Source organism: Nicotiana sylvestris, chromosome 3, assembly GCF_000393655.2.
Source record: "Nicotiana sylvestris chromosome 3, ASM39365v2, whole genome shotgun sequence".
NCBI classification, from domain to species: Eukaryota; Viridiplantae; Streptophyta; class Magnoliopsida; order Solanales; family Solanaceae; genus Nicotiana; species Nicotiana sylvestris.
The window spans coordinates 159,212,438-159,228,755 of record NC_091059.1 but is presented as its reverse complement, the minus strand read 5'-3'; the positions used below and the strand labels follow the sequence as shown (position 1 = coordinate 159,228,755).

Sequence of the window (16,318 nt, the reverse complement as noted above, 5' to 3'; positions counted from 1 at the left end):
AAAATAGCTGGACAAAGGGCAAATAATAAAAGGCGACGAAGAGGACAAGATAGTTATTTTTATGAAAATGGATCTTCAGCACCTCCAAGAAAAGTACTAATGCAGTCTCGATAAAAATATCTGAATACATGGATAAAAAATAAATAAAAGCTTAAAAATGTAATGTTGACATTGGCAAAAATGGCTGGGAACAAAGGACGACATGACAAAAACAAAATGACTATTTTTACGAAAATAGCCCTTCGACACTTCCGAGGAAGGTTGAAAGGCGGTCCCGGCAAAACGGTCAAAAATAAAAACGAAATGATAAAAGGTGTTAAAAACGACCAAAGTAATTATTTTGTATGAAAATAGCCCTTTGGCACTTCCGAGAAAGGTTTTAAGGCAATTTTCGCAAAAATGGTTCCACATTGGGGAAAAAATGGTAAAATATTAGCTATATCTACGAAAACAACGCTTCGATGGCTCCGAAGAAGGTTTCGAGGTTGTATTGAAAAACATGATCAGACGTAAAGACAAAACAATGAAAAAGTAAAAGAGAAAGAAAAAAAACAAAAAAAAACAAAACTATTGATTTTTTTTTTATTTATTAAAAGAAAAATATTATGGACACACCGATTTCAAAAACTCTTGCAAAAATGGGGGCCAACCCTGATGAAGGTTTCCTACGTACCCCACTAAAATTGTGAGAATCGGACCTGCGTAGTTCAAACCAAGACTAGACCATTTTTATATTATTTTTTTATTTGGTAAAAATGAATTACCTGTACAAAACTGGGGAATGACTTTTCTTTTCCTTTTTTCTTTTTTCGCTAAACTAATTTTCTAAAGTCGGTCAACAAATGCAAGCAAACCTTCCAAATGATGCAACAAGTAGCACATAAGTGAACATGATGGTCTCAAAAAGGATACCTGTCTTATACGGACTCGGCCCCTGTGCCCAGCTTCGCTAAGTCAAGTGCATATGATGCAACAAAACGATCCTACTAGGGATAACCAGTCATGTGGCTTGTTCTTCTATGTTTCAAAAGTCCTAGGGGATGAGGCATATCTAGACTGGCCATAAAACGAGCGAACAACTCGAGTTGGGAAGGGGTAGCGTACCGGGAGCAATACTTCTCCGGCTTAACTATTGGACCCTCCCCGTTCTTAAATATGGGTGATTAATAATCCTTCACCGGGAGCCCAGGCCCACCGGCTTTATCTCAACAAAGAATGGGGCGCGTATCTGCGATTCCCGAAGTTGTATTCAGAAGACTCAGAGGGGGGTGCGCAAGAAGACAATTTATAAAATAGTTCAACAATATCAAAGCGGTAAAGAGCAAGCAAGTAGCACATTATGCCTAAATAGATCACAGTTATAAACAAAAAATTAATAAAGCCAAATAAAGTCAATGTACAAGCTCGAATTCACGCCGGATGTCCCCAGCAGAGTCGCCAGAGCTGTCACACCCCTTTTTTACCCTTCCAAAAGATATGTACAAAATGTAACGTGTTATGCTACGAATTTGTGGGTTAAAGAGTTTTTCCAATTAAAGTGACAATTTTGAAATATGAATTATTTTTGTTATTCAGAGTTGCCACTTGGAATTGATTTGTTGGTGTTCCAAGTCACCTTTTATTTTAATCCCTAGTCAAAGGAAGGTTTGACTCTTTTATTATTGGTCTGCGAAAACAAAGTTCGGATAAGGAATTCTGTTGATCGAGGAGAAGGTGTAAGGCATTCCCCGAGTCCCGTGGTTCTAGCACGGTCGCTTTATTGACTACATTTTGGCTTAAATTAATTTTGAATAAACTGTGATTTATATTATTTTTCATATTTTTACCTATCCGCTTTTATCTCTTGATTATTAGAAAAATTAAAGAATATTTTTTAATAAGAAGATGTCATAACCACACTACGCAAGCGAGTGCATGATCGACGAAATTTTTTATTTAGTCATAACGGCGCTACGCAAGCGAATCTGCAGTCATGACAAACGATTGTTAGCATGTTATTTATGTCTGAAAAAATTACTACATTCGAAGAGATTAGTTTTGAAAATAAAATAAAAAATCAACTATCGCGCTACGCAAGCGAATTCGCGATCTTAACAAAAAAATATACTAAATTAAGAATTAACTAAAATTAATGGGCATGGTATGAGATTATTAAATTAATTTATCAAATATTCAAACATCACGCTACACAAGTGATTATGTGAGTTAAAGCGTGCCTACTAATTGTCTAGCGTTTAAAAAGGAAATGAGTTAATTAAAAATAGTAGAAAAATCTGATATTATTACTATTTTTCTAGCTTTATAGTTGGGAAAAATTAAGCAAATAAAAGTTGGACCAACTTAATCTATTTTAAAAGAAATGAGCCAACTTCTTGTTAAAAAAAATGGGCCAGCTTGTAAAGAGCTCTTGGGCTGCTAGAATTTATTATTAAAATAGGCCAAGAAATGGATTTTAATTGGCCCAATGCTATATAGAAGAAAAGGAGGTAATTTGTTGTTTAAAGGTAAATGGGTCAGCTTTTATTTTTTGGTTCAAAAAGGCCCAAAGTTGATACAATCTTGGTTCTTTACTTAGTTTGCATTTATGACCATTAACTACATAGTCACAATTGTATAAACGCACACTTTACAAAAATAGCCACTTTTGCAAATCTGAAAAAATGGCCAGATTAAAAAAAAAATTTATCATAACATTCCTAGAAGCATATGTTGGCAGTGAAATTTCAGCAACTAAAACGAACTCATGTTATGTGTTATACATCTAAAGTCATTCATGGCATACTTAGATATCACATTCAAAAAACTTGCAACTCAATATTCAAGTATTATGAAGGACTATATTCACATTATCACATGCTTGATACATAACAATAACATACAAGCTCTTTTGTTGTCAAATTATTCATCATATCAAACACATTTAAATGGTGCAGTATGTTCAAATTGTTCCCATTGCTGAAAATAAGTACGTTACGAGTTTTAAAGGATTACCTGGATAGCAAAAAAATAAACAGTAGTTCAACAACTAAAGCAACATAAAAACAGCAACAAAACAGCAGCAAAACCAGCAGCAAATCCGTGTTAAAACAACCCAAAAACTTAGAGAGGAAACCCAGAAACGAACTCTAAAGAGGACTTATACTTTTCTAAAAGTTTGCACTCTAAGATTCACTCCCAAAGTTCACCATTTCAGCTCACTTTTCATGTGTTCAACTGCTGATTTTTTTTATGTTTTTGTGTGTTCAAAGCAATTATTTTCTCTCCCTGGAAGTGTGATTGAGTCCCCCTTATATATCAAAACAACCAGCTATTTCAAAAAATTAAAAATCAATCTTTTTGACAGATTTTCTACAAAATCTGCTCTAAAATTCAAAAGGCCAGACTTTCTGGTTCAAATCTTGTCAAGTATTTCAAACAAAATCTGTTCTCCACTATTCAAAGACAGACTTTTATTCAAACACTGTCCAAAAGTCTACATTGTCTTACCAAACAATTTGACTTTTGAGTATTGTACTCAAAGAGTCTTGAAACAGTAAATAAACAACCAAACAAGTACCATATATTCTTAAGTATTCTGCACTACCTCACTTTTATTAATACAAAACTATTTTACTACTTCAACAAGTGCAAAAACAGAAAATTGAACATTTCAAACATCAAAAACTAATGCTAAAGTAATTAATAATAGACCAAAATAAAATCTGAAAATTAAAACTAAAATAAAAAATCAGCCATGAAAAAGAATAGGATTTTTACCATTTTATAATTCAAGTGGCCGAAAAAATGGTGGTATGCCAAAAGAGGGTGTTCGGGAAGGTTGCCGGAATTTGGCCGGATTTTGGTCGCCGGATTTTCAGGGTGAAATTGGCATCAATAGCTAGGTCTTGAGGATATCTATCCATTGATGTAGGTATTGTGGGGTGGTAGTGGTTGGAGTTTCAAGGATTTGGGCAAAAAAGTGACGGAAAAGTTTCCAAGATCTAAGATTCAAGGAGTTTGAGGGATTTTTGAAGGATTTGGTTTGGAGATATAGAAAGAGGAAGTTGTGGAGATTACATGGTGTGAATTTGGAGGTGTTTGGAGGTGGTCCGCCGGCGGCGGCAATTTCCGGCCGGCGGCGGTGGGCGGAGATGGGGCGGCGTAGAGAGAGAAGAGAGAAGAAGGAGAGGGAAAGAAGAGAGAGGAAATAAGGGGGAAATGGGGCAAATTTTTGGGGATTTTGGGCTTTAAATACCTAGGATGAAGATCAAACTAGGACTGTTGAATTAAATCAAGATGGGTGGATGAGATTGAATCTTGTTACTTAACCAAAGCGACGTAGTTTCAAGACCAAACTACGTCGTTTTAAGCTCTTCTTGGCAGCCCCATTTTGGACCGGATTTGGGCTCTTTGGGATCAAAATTTGGCCCAATTTTGGCACAATTTTAATTAAATACACTAGCCCAATCCCTACCCCATTTACCAAACAATTACTCAACTCTTAAAACCTATGCATACACAAATAAGAACAAATACACACACACACACACACACACACATATATATATATATATATATATATATACAAGGCAAAAATTAGGCATTTACATTACTCACTGGGTCGGAGTACTCACATTATTCCCTGCACCATGTGTGCAGGTACAGGTATTCCTGAAGCATACAGCGAGTTTTTTTTGCTGTTCAGTTTTCATCGGAGTTATCGAGGTAGCTGCATGGCATTCGCAGACCCATTTTCTCTCTTATCTTCTGTCATTTATGATATCTTCAGACTTTGTTCCTAATTCCATACTTTGTAGAATTTTTAGTAAACTCTGTAGTAGCTCATGACTTGTGACACCCTGGTTAGGGCTGAGTTGGGTTAGATTTTCCGTAATTTATCTATACTTTCTGCTATTGGATATTATTAAACCATATTTATACTATAATAGTGTTAATTAATTGTCTTAAAAGGATGAATTGGGTTGAATGACTGGCCTTGTCTTCATGAGAGGCGCCATCACGACCAGGTTTGGGAATTGGGTCGTGACAATATTTATAGGAACATTTTCACCAACCCAACTAATCTGATTGGTTCCTCAATTTGTAAAGTCCAGATTTCAGCCGTCCTTATTGAAAACGTTTCAAGCACCCTAATTTGATTTCAACAACTTTTTTAACTTTTTCTTTATTTCCTTTTTTCCTTTTATGGGTCCTACAAAGACAATTCCCTGCCAAACACCAAATCAAAAACAAAAATATTTAGAGGAAAAAAGAGAAAAAGTGAGAATAATGACAAAGATTTAAACACTAAGAAGCACAGTAAAAAAGCTCCAACTCAATGATCTATTTTTAATAACAATATTTACTAAAATAGTGACAAACATAGGAAGAATAACTAAGATATGTCGTTTTCTTCATCATATATTTCATTAATATTTAAAGTTAATCGGCCGATTTCTATTCCCGGCAGACCTTCTCTAATTCATTCAATATCTTCTTCACTTTCCGATATAGTATTATCCTGATGTTCCACATATCTAGATTCAATTTTTTTCTGAAATGCATCTTGCAAACTGTTCATTCAATTGCCAAAAAATATAATATTTTATCATGAATAAGCAAAATAAAACTATAGAATGCGAAAATTAACATCTTGAGTAAATACAATTTCCATAAAACTAGTATCAAACTGATATTTGATTGAACTTAATTTAAGATTATTTTAGATTGAACTACTAAATGAGATCATGTTAATCTAATACTTTTCAAATAGCACCATTCTTTTTATACAGTAAGTTCAAATACTAGAAACATAATCTACAAGCAAAATAAATAGCATAAATAACTATAAAACAAGAAACCTAGCAAGCGCTTCCATAACACAACAATCCCGTACTTGAAATACGTCAAAAGACAAAATAAATAAAGATCTACCCAAAAAGAAGAAAAACAAACTTTCTTTCATCCATCGATTAGTCAACTATGTCTCAGAACCTAGCAGGTTAAAGTTGCCTATTAAAATCTATATTTCTTGTGTTCTATTTAATAAAATCCAGACAACTACGAAAAAAGAAAGAAAATTATTAACTAAACTAGGTACCGACAAAAACTCGAATACCACATGCACAAATTCTTTTAAAAAACAACAACATCTGAACAACCTAAAAAATAAAGAAAACTATTATCTAAATTGGGTACCTGCAAATATTCGAATTTGCACTGTTTTGTGAAGATTAGCAGTGTTGAAAGCAATTAGACGAAAAGAGATAAAACCCTTCAAAAGCCTCAACGCCAAAACCTTCTCCTTCTCAAAGTAACTGCGATAGCACAACAGAAGGAAAAGATTATGTCTTTTGAAGAATTATAACTAATAAAGAAAAATGTACCTTTTAGAATTTGGAGGAGGGAAGCGAAAATCTTACCGCCAAAGTCTTTTAATTTGACTAAAATTGGATTGGATTTGATAGGGGAATGAGCCGATTTGAGAAATCTCAACATCTTAGGGTCTTGAGATGCTTCTAACAAAGGAGCCCTAGGAGTATCACGGGTCCTTTAGTTGACAATTGTGGCCCATTACAAATGTAGGTACATCGGTCCTACATATAGTTTAAATTTGTATTTTCATCTTTAAATTCAACATCTAGCAATAATATGGAACATTGAAATTTTAGTCAAATTTTTTAAATCGACAACATTTTTTTAAAAAAGGATTAATGTTTTACTCAGTACGAGATCTTTAATTTTTTTAATAAATTATAAAAATAACATAATAAAATAATATAGTAAGTACATTAAAAAATTTATAAAATTAAAAAAGATTAAAAAACTCATAGAAAAATAAAATATTTGGAATTGTTTTATAAGTATACATAACACAATGGTTTTAAATTTATTATGAGATAGAAATCAACTATAATGTCTGAACTTTCAAATAATTAAAATATTGAATATTTTTTAAAAATATTAACCAACTACATATTTAGTTACATCTCAAAAATTAAATAATCAATAAACTTTATAAATATTGTAATTTAAAAAATAACTCTCTTCATAAATAAGTATAATTGTAGTAAAAGAGTAAAAGTCTTATAATTTTGGGAGACATAAAGCTAAGAAATAAAGAGCATTAGAAAGTAAAGATATAAATTTCGGCTATTCATTTTCAAAAAGAAAATATTCAAATGATATTTACCTTCACGATGTTCTCACTCAAATAGTAAAACTGCAATACTATGACTCAATATTTTAGTTAATCTCAATCTTCATATTTAAACATATGAATAGAACTTTTATCATTCATTTGTTAAATTATTTTGAGGGTCAATATTACTAATTAGAAAATTTGACATATGATTTACGTAGTAACTCCCGAACGCTGAGGATAGGCGTGTTCAGGATGCACAATTAGACATTTGAGGTGTAAGCCTCACAAAACTAAGCCTCGCACATGAGTCGCCGCAACAAGTATCTCGCCCAGAAATGAGTCATGGACGAGTCCCAAAAAGACTTTTAAGACATTAATCGACAATCGCATAACTCATCTATTCGGAGGATAACTATCACAATATTTTTAAAATATAACAATATAAACAATGTTGTTTTGACTCTAAACAAAGAATAATTTCACAATTAAAAATACAAAAAATTCAACATTAGATGTACATGTTCGTAATTATCGGATGATATATATGATTTAAAGTAAAACTCATTTTTTTATATTTGTATCAAATGTCATAACTTTTATGATATTTTGTCCAAACATCGTGTTTTTATTATATTGCATATCAAATATCATTATTTATTTTTTACATTTGTATCAAATGCCGTTATTTTATTGACATCTTATATCAAAAGTTATTTTTTGCAATATTTAGTATCAAATATTGTAGTTTTTACGACATTTCTTCATAAATGTTGTTGTTTTTACGATATTTTGCATCAATTGTCATTTATTTTTACAATATTTAGTATCAAATGTCATTATTTTTATGACATTTTATATCAAATGTCGTAATTTTGACGATATTTCTTCATTAATGTCGTTTTTATTATGACATTTTGTATCAAATGTCATATTTTGATGACACTTAGTATCAAATGTCGTTTTTTTCCTGACATTTTGTATCAAATATCGTAGTTTTTATGATATTTGTTCATAAATGATATAAATTTCATTTATCTGAGAATACAAAATAGGGGACGAACTTTTGGAATTTCATATTAACAATGTGAAAGGAAAAAACCAAACATTGACGCATTATGTAAACTTTTAATTTATAGCAAAGTATTGAGAAATTAGGTCCCCAAGTTAGATAAACACAATATTACTTTAATCAATGTATTTATTGGAGGGACCCGTTTTGTTTCCACTCTGAAATCCATTCTCCTTAACAACAGATATCACCTGATACACATTGTATTGGGTCTTATTTTGATGGATCATTAATTTAACGTTTCTATTGCTGTAAAATGAATTTTCTTCTGTTCTATTCGGAATCTAATATTTAAACCAATTCAAGCTATATTAATTTATTATGGTTAAGTGATTTAAGAATAACTAACTATGATGAAGCTGTGTATTTGATAAATTATCTTGAAGATTAATTTGTGTATGACTAATGAAACTGTCACGATCCAAAGTTCACTAAAGGTCGTGATAGTGCCTAACATCGCCGTCAGACAAGCCAACAGTGAATGATTAACTTAATTACTTATTTTAATATTTGAAATCATAATTTTTCATTAATTAAATAGTAAGAAATAGAAGTTACAGCGTAAATGATAATATTTTCACAAATTTTAATAATGAACAACCCGTAGGAACCCCAAAAACCTGTTGTCACAAGTGCATGAGAATAACTAGGAAATATAATAAAATACAACATCTGTCTGGAATACAAACTAGACAGGAGAATATAAATAACTCTGATGGAGACTCTACAGGCTGCAGACTGCAACATGAAATGCAGCTCATGGTAAGTCCCCGCAACATCCGCACCCATGCGCCCAAAAGACCACCAGACCTATATGTACCTGCACAAAAAAATGTGCAGCAAGTGTAGCATGAGTACGTAAATCAATGCGCACAAGTATCTAGCCTAACTCTAGAGAAGTAGTGACAAGTCGACATCGGCACTTACTAATGGTCCAATAAGACAAATATAATAAGAAGTAAATAGATATGGGGCAGAGTAAACAAACGAAATAAATAAGTGTAAATAAGTGATATAATCCTCCCCTCTATAATAGACTCAAATCAGGAAGACTCATAGATACAGACTTCTTGTCAAATATTATACACGATTCCATGAAAGTATTTTATAAAAATATCGAAGCGTACGACCCGATCCTATCATAATCTGTGCACTGCCGAGGATCGAATGACACGAACCATAGATGCATCTACTATACTGCCGAGGCGAATGACCCGCTCTCATGAGAGTGTGGTACAAGATCCTGCCGAGGCAAACGACCCGATCCCATTAGAATAAGAAGCTGTAACGGGTCTTTGACCCAACTCACGAATAAACGTGTGAGTTATAATTTTTTGAGAAAAAACTTTCGATGAAAATGAATAGCGCGGGGGAAATCCATAAGAAGAACACAATTATTCCGCGGCTAATCATGAAACTCGTCAAATTCCTATAATAGCAAGTCTATCACTCTACACAAGTCTAGTCTCAAGTTTTAACATAAGATAAAGGAATTTAATAGGCGAGGGACAACTCAAATAGTACAACTATAGCATAGTGGGAACCTAAGTCTACCCGGACATAACATGAATCTAGCTACGTACGAACTCTCATCACCTCGTGCGTACGTAGCCCCAAAACAAGTAGCACATAACGAATGCATCACCTATACAGAGTTAGATAGGAGACTTACCTAGCGGTAGCTTCTCCCTCACAGAGTTAGACAAGAGACTTGCCTCACTCCGAAGTCCTACAACCGGCTCCAATACCGCTCTAACACCTCAAATAGATGTCTGTCTCTCCAAAACTAGTCAATCAATGTGAAAATCCATAAATATATGCTCTAATAATCATTACAAATCAAATTATAACAATTTTCAACTCCGCTCGAAAAATCGATAAAGCCAACCCTCGGACCCACGTGCCCGGATTCCTAAAATATTCGAAGATAAATATTACTCATAATATTACTAACTCAAATATATAAATTATTCCCAATTCCATGCGCAAATTCGTGGTCAAAACCCAAAAATACCAATTTCTAGGTTTCCTTCAAAATCTCACAATTTCTACCAATTTCTATGCTTGAGTCCATATAAAAACCATGTATTTAACTCATAATTGAAGAAATCACTTACCCCACAATAGTTGATGAAGGTGGAACTCCAAAATTGCTCCAAAATCGGCTCCCATGGACGAAACAAAGTGGAATTGAGCCAAACCCTTCATTTTAAAAGAACATTGCCCAGCCCGACTACCGCACCTGTGGCGGCTTCACCACATTTGCAGTATCATAGGTGCAACCAAAACCTCACACCTGCTCATACCCTCTGCCCAGCACAGCTCTGCACCTGCGATGCCAAATGTGCCTGTTGCGGCCAAACGCACATACAAGTATACACAGTCGTCAAGTAATAAAGTGACTGAAAGTCGGATGTCGAACCCACAAGGACTTGTGATTAACTATTACTAAATTAGACTATCCTAATTATCTAAACAAGGATTAAACCCAAATGTAGTGATGCTAAAGTAATTCACTAAAAAGAAAATAACTAATGAACTTTAAACAGAGGAAGAATAGATTTTTATATTATCAATGTGATGAAAACGATCTAGGGTTATGGGCTATCTAACATTCCTACTGTATTCTTCAATTGAATTGACTAACTAATTTATCTAGTTTATTGGTTGACAGGGTTAATATTGCTCATAAGAATCTGTCGAGTTACTCACCTATTCAAGCTAATCTAACGTCTATATGTCTATGGAATTAGAGCTAACAAGAACGCATTTATAATTCCTGTAAATCAACCAAGCAAGACAATTAGGTAAATGTCTATCCTAATCGCAAATCTGTTCCCCGATACCCAAGTTCAAGGACTTGCTCTACTCAATCCTATAAGCAATCTAGAATTCTCACTTTCGAGTTCAACTCTTGATTCGTATATAGTATTTAATTGGTGATCAAGCAATCAAATAATTAAGTGCAGGATTAAATAAATAAACCAATATGATAAACTAAGAAATCAAAATCAGTATCCGAATAACAATAGTCATGAAAGAACCACAACCCTAGAACGTGAAGTTTAGCTCCACATAGACATGGTAACTAAACAATAAATTCTATAAAGAAAAACAAAAAATTACAAAGTTTGGTGGAAGAAAAGATGAAACCCGGCCTCCATGGCGGCTCTGTGCTTGTGTTTTCTCTAAAAAACGTCCTCCCCTATCAAAATAGGTTTAGGTTGGCTTTTATATGAGTTTGGGGCGTCTAGGGGTCGACATAACCGAGTCCTAGTCGAAAACGGCTACTTTCCCATCTTGAGCGTCCATGGAAGCGTGGGGCACTCACCCTGGCGCTCAAATTTTATACATTCTGTAATTGCGCCACACCCAGCGCCCTGCACTGGTTGTGGCCCTCAAATTTCACTTTTTGCATTTTCTTCCCAATTTCGCTCCAATTCGCACCATTTCGTCCCAATTTGCATCCGAATGATTCCTACACATAGAAATACTACAAATGATCACAAATCATCATATTATACATCCGAAATCTATGAGACATGAGCACAATATGAGGCAACATATATCAAAATATGCATACATTAAGCCAAATATCAACACCCCACACTTAAACGTTGCTCGTCCTCGAGTCAACCAACAAATAACTCTATCTTTGAGCACTCTATACCAATGACCATGGTTGATAGAAACAATTAAATTTTAGCATATGCAATCACATAATCTTCCCTTTGCTTATTCCGTTCTTCAAAAATATTCAAACAAAGACAATATGCTCATAACAATCCTAGCCTCACAAACCGACTCAATGTCACAATGTACTCGTGACTTGAACACCCAATGTCATAGAGAAAGCTAATAATGTTACCTATCCCTCGTATAATCATGTGCCCTCACAACACAAGCAAAGAGAGTAAAATCAATCCACACATTCGAATCTCATGCTCACATATACCAAAGAAAATCGCTCACTCTCACAAAGAAGTCACATGCATGCAATTGATACCATAGGCTTGCCCATAATGTAAATCTCTACTAATGTAAGCTCGCTCCATCTAAAATCAATTAGGACTTTTTCATGGTTGTAATGTGGGCTAAGGTATGGGTAGGATATATATAGGAATAGTGGTTCACCCTTCTAAGCACTTTAACACATCACCAAATAACTTGAGCGCAAATTCTTCAACACCACTTCAATTTCACAAAAGAATAACCTTAAAAAACGTTCCCTTCTTCTTTATGCACTACTTTAGTTCATACCCACTAGCAAGAACAAGACAACAATTTATTCATCTATATTTTTCTTTCTTTCTTTTTTCCCCCAAATTTTTCTCTTCTTTTTCAATTTCCGCTAGTGGTGTATTATTTTACAAAATAAGTTCACCCTTCTTTCTTTCATTGGTTCCACTCAAAAGTCACCCACACTTAGTCTCTTCTTACTTCTTTTAGTGCTCATTTTACAATTAAAGTGCTTTAAGAGGTAAAAGGATCAAAATAATGTCAATTAAGAACCAAAAAGGGCATAGGCTTGTAATGTGGGTGCCAAATAAAAGTCTGTAAGCTCAAAAGGGTTAACTAAGGATAAATTATATTTGTGGTAAGAAATAAGCTCAAAAAGATCAAAGGAAGCCTAAAATTATTTTTCAAACCGAGCATCACCTAAAATTTTGCTTCAACTCACATATCAGGCAAGTTCTAGACACAAGTACAATACATGGACTACACAAATACGTCACCACACATGGCACATGATTCACCAAGGACGGTCCCATTCCGACTCTCAAACAATGCAAGTATTCACATAGCCATAAGATACAACGCCCCTGAAGTCTCGCACATGTAGCGCCTCACGCTGGCTGTGGCCCTCAAATTTCACTTTTGGCATTTTCTTCCCAATTTTGCTCCAATTCACACCATTTTGTCCCAAATTGCATCTCAATGATTCCTACACATAGAAATACCACAAATGAGCACAAATCATCATATTATACATCCGAAATCTATGAGACATGAGCATAATGTGAGGTAATATGTATCAAAATATGCATACATTAAGCCAAACATCAGCGCCCCTACAGTCTCGTACATGTGGAGTCCTTCCGCTTCTGCGACTCCTGCTGCCCAGCTCGCATCTGCAGCCATCCTAGCTCAGTCTAAAAGTCGCTTCTGCGACCACATCGCCACACCTGTGGGCTCGCACCTGCGACCCTTTCCACATAGGTGTGATTGCACCAGATATCAGCTGCATTATCACTTCTTCCAAGTCCAAACCGATCCGTTGATCATCCAAAATCCACCCAAGGCCCTCGAGACCTTAACCAAATATACCAACACGTCCCAAAATACAATACAAACTTAGTCGAAGCCTCAAACCACGTCAAACGACATCAAAACAATAAACTGTGCATCGATTTAAGCATAATGAACTATTGAACTTCTAACTTCCACATCCGATGCCGAAACCTATCAAATCAACCGATTGACCTCAAATTTTGCAGACAAGTCGCATTTGACATTACAGACGTACTCCAACTTCTGGAATCAGAATCCCAACCCGATATAAAAAAGTCTACTTGATCGGTTCCAAACCTGCACTACTATAGAGTAGCAAGGATAGTCGATGCAGTTTTACCCAACAAAGGTCGGGATCGAATCCACATAGAGTTAATTAGTTTGGACTTTGGTTTATTTCCAAGTAGATATGCGGGGTTTTCCCTTAATTGCACTTTCACAAATGGTTGGTTTTGTTATCTACTTCTAATTCTACTTATATAGAATGCAATAGTTAAAGCTAAGTACAATATTTTTGTTGGTTGTTTTCAAGGATTAAAAGGGTATAGGGTAGTGATTTCCACCTAGGTGGATATCTAATGGGTGTCGAAAATTCAGGGCAAGCTTGTTATGATTGGGGTTGTGATATAACCATAGCAAATAAGTGCTCACTCTATACCTCTCAGTAGTTTGAGTGACTTTGCCCAAATTGACCTTTTTAAGTCCAAATGGGTGTTCATGCATAACAAATGACATTGACTCAAGTCGGGTATTACTATCTCTAGGTTTAACCCTTTAATTGGGGCTATCAATCTCTTGAATGTACCCCAATTCCTTGTTGGCCTAATTTTCCTAGACTTAGTCCCTCTTTATCAAGAAGAGTCTAAGTCACAAAGGCACGAATCAGTGTTTGCAACCACCAATTCTACAATTAAAGCATGAATCAGGCTAAAAAAACTAACCCATAAACAATTAAGCCCTAAAATTCAAGACCCATTAAATACCCACACTAGGGTTTGGTCACAACCCTAGATATTAGTTTAGCTACTCATAATAATAGAAGAAATCAAAGATAAAGATGAAATATAAGCCATAAGATTCAACTACAAGATGAAAATCTAAAGTTTGAAGGTAACTATACTCTAAAATTACTCAAAAAGGTAAAAATCAGTCGTTCACGTGCTCTCCTAAACAAAACTTAACCTAAAAATATGAAAAAGATATATTTATACTAGGTTGAAATTCTCGGACAAAAATGCCCCTACAGAAGTTTCACAGAGGCGTAATTCCTACCGCGTCCGCGCTTGAGCTCCCGCGGCCGCACAATAATGAGCGCGGTTTGTATTTTTTCAATTCTGGGCTTGGTTTTGCAGACAGTGTAAAAGGCACCGCCTCCACGTTAGCTTCAACCGCAGCCACGTAATTAGGATGTGGACCATGTTCTTCTATTAAGCTTGACTTGCAGGGTCTCTAAACTTTAATCACCACTCTCAGCAAAAATACCACCGCGGTTGTGTCATATATTCCATGGTCGCGCTTCTTCATTGCGGTCACCAGTAGAACTTGTGCTCAAAATAGCTTCTCTGAACCTAATTTTTGTAGGCTGCATATTTGTGGCCACCTCAGCGGTGGACCTTATGCGGCCGCTATTTTCCATTGCGGTCAGCGCTCCAATCCCAGCTTTGGAGTTGTGCAAGTTTAACTCCTTCATGAGTTGATTATGGCTTCTTTGCCTCATTTTGACCAACCCCTATAGACAAGCACATTAAGTCAGTTTTCGGGAATACTTTTACACATTTTTTATCCAAAATCTAAGCAAAAGAGAGCATATAGGCTAAAATCTATAGTTATCAACTCCCCCAAACTTATGTTTTTGCTTGTCCTAAAGCAAACAAAGTAATTTTTACCTCCACAAGAAAAAAGAAAGGAAACTTTCAGCTGTCCTAAGGTGACTTCATCAAGTATCAATTGGGAATAACAATTACCCTCAACACAAATGCATTATCAATAACACACGACCTTTTTAGTATCATAGTTCTAGTGTGACACAAGAGCATCAAGAGTTGACTTAACTCATCAAGGAAGCTCGCTCTACTACGTAGGTCATTGTGGAACCCAAACTCTTTCTCCTCTACTCTCCATAAGCAAATCTCACTTTAGATTGTAGCACTCAAAACAAGAATTGTGGAAAAGTACGCTTATCTCTCTCAAAGGAAGGTGACAAGTCCGGCTCTAAGTACCATCAGCTTGCACCTTATGTAAATCACCACTAATGTAAGCTCACTCAACTCGAAATCATATAGGGCTTTTGTGGGAATGTAATGAAGGCTTTTGGTTCAAGGTAGGATATATCGGTCTATGAAGGTTTCATCTTTCCTTAAGCACTTCATTTTCTCATTTCGGCTCACATTTTCTTGACTCTTTGAGTCATTTTCTTCTTCCTTATGGGACTAGAGAGAGACACTGTCACTTTTTCTTGTTCATGGCAATCATTTTTCTCCTCTCTAATCATTCTAAGCCTTTCATCATTGCTTTTATTGAATCCCTTCATTTTTCTATATTATTCACTTTCTTTTTGACTTTTTTTGCTTTTCTTTGTTTTCTTTATGCCTTCCCTTTTCTTCATTTTGTACTTTTTATCACTTTAACATTCCTCGTCTCTCCCCCCAAACTTATACTTTTGCCAATTGTGCTAAGGAAAGATCGGGTGCCAAGAGAGGGTCATTTTAAAACGGATAAAGGCTTGTATCATAGTTATTGAAAGAACAAGGGATTTGACTCTTCGAGGTTGGCTAGGGATATCATATTTGGTGGGATATGGATGATTTCAAGTTTCAAATTGGATCAAGGAGAGC

General features: G+C 35.0%; 1 long non-coding RNA gene across 1 annotated transcript; it reads right to left on the bottom strand.

Annotated features, from left to right (window-relative positions):
- Positions 1 to 2,749: 2,749 nt before the first annotated feature.
- LOC138886934 (uncharacterized) lies at positions 2,750 to 4,181 on the bottom strand. The gene is made up of 2 exons (XR_011405893.1): positions 3,757 to 4,181; positions 2,750 to 2,991 (listed from the first exon to the last, which is right to left on the bottom strand). It is a non-coding gene; the product is annotated as an uncharacterized lncRNA (long non-coding RNA).
- Between the last annotated feature and the right edge of the window lie 12,137 nt (positions 4,182 to 16,318).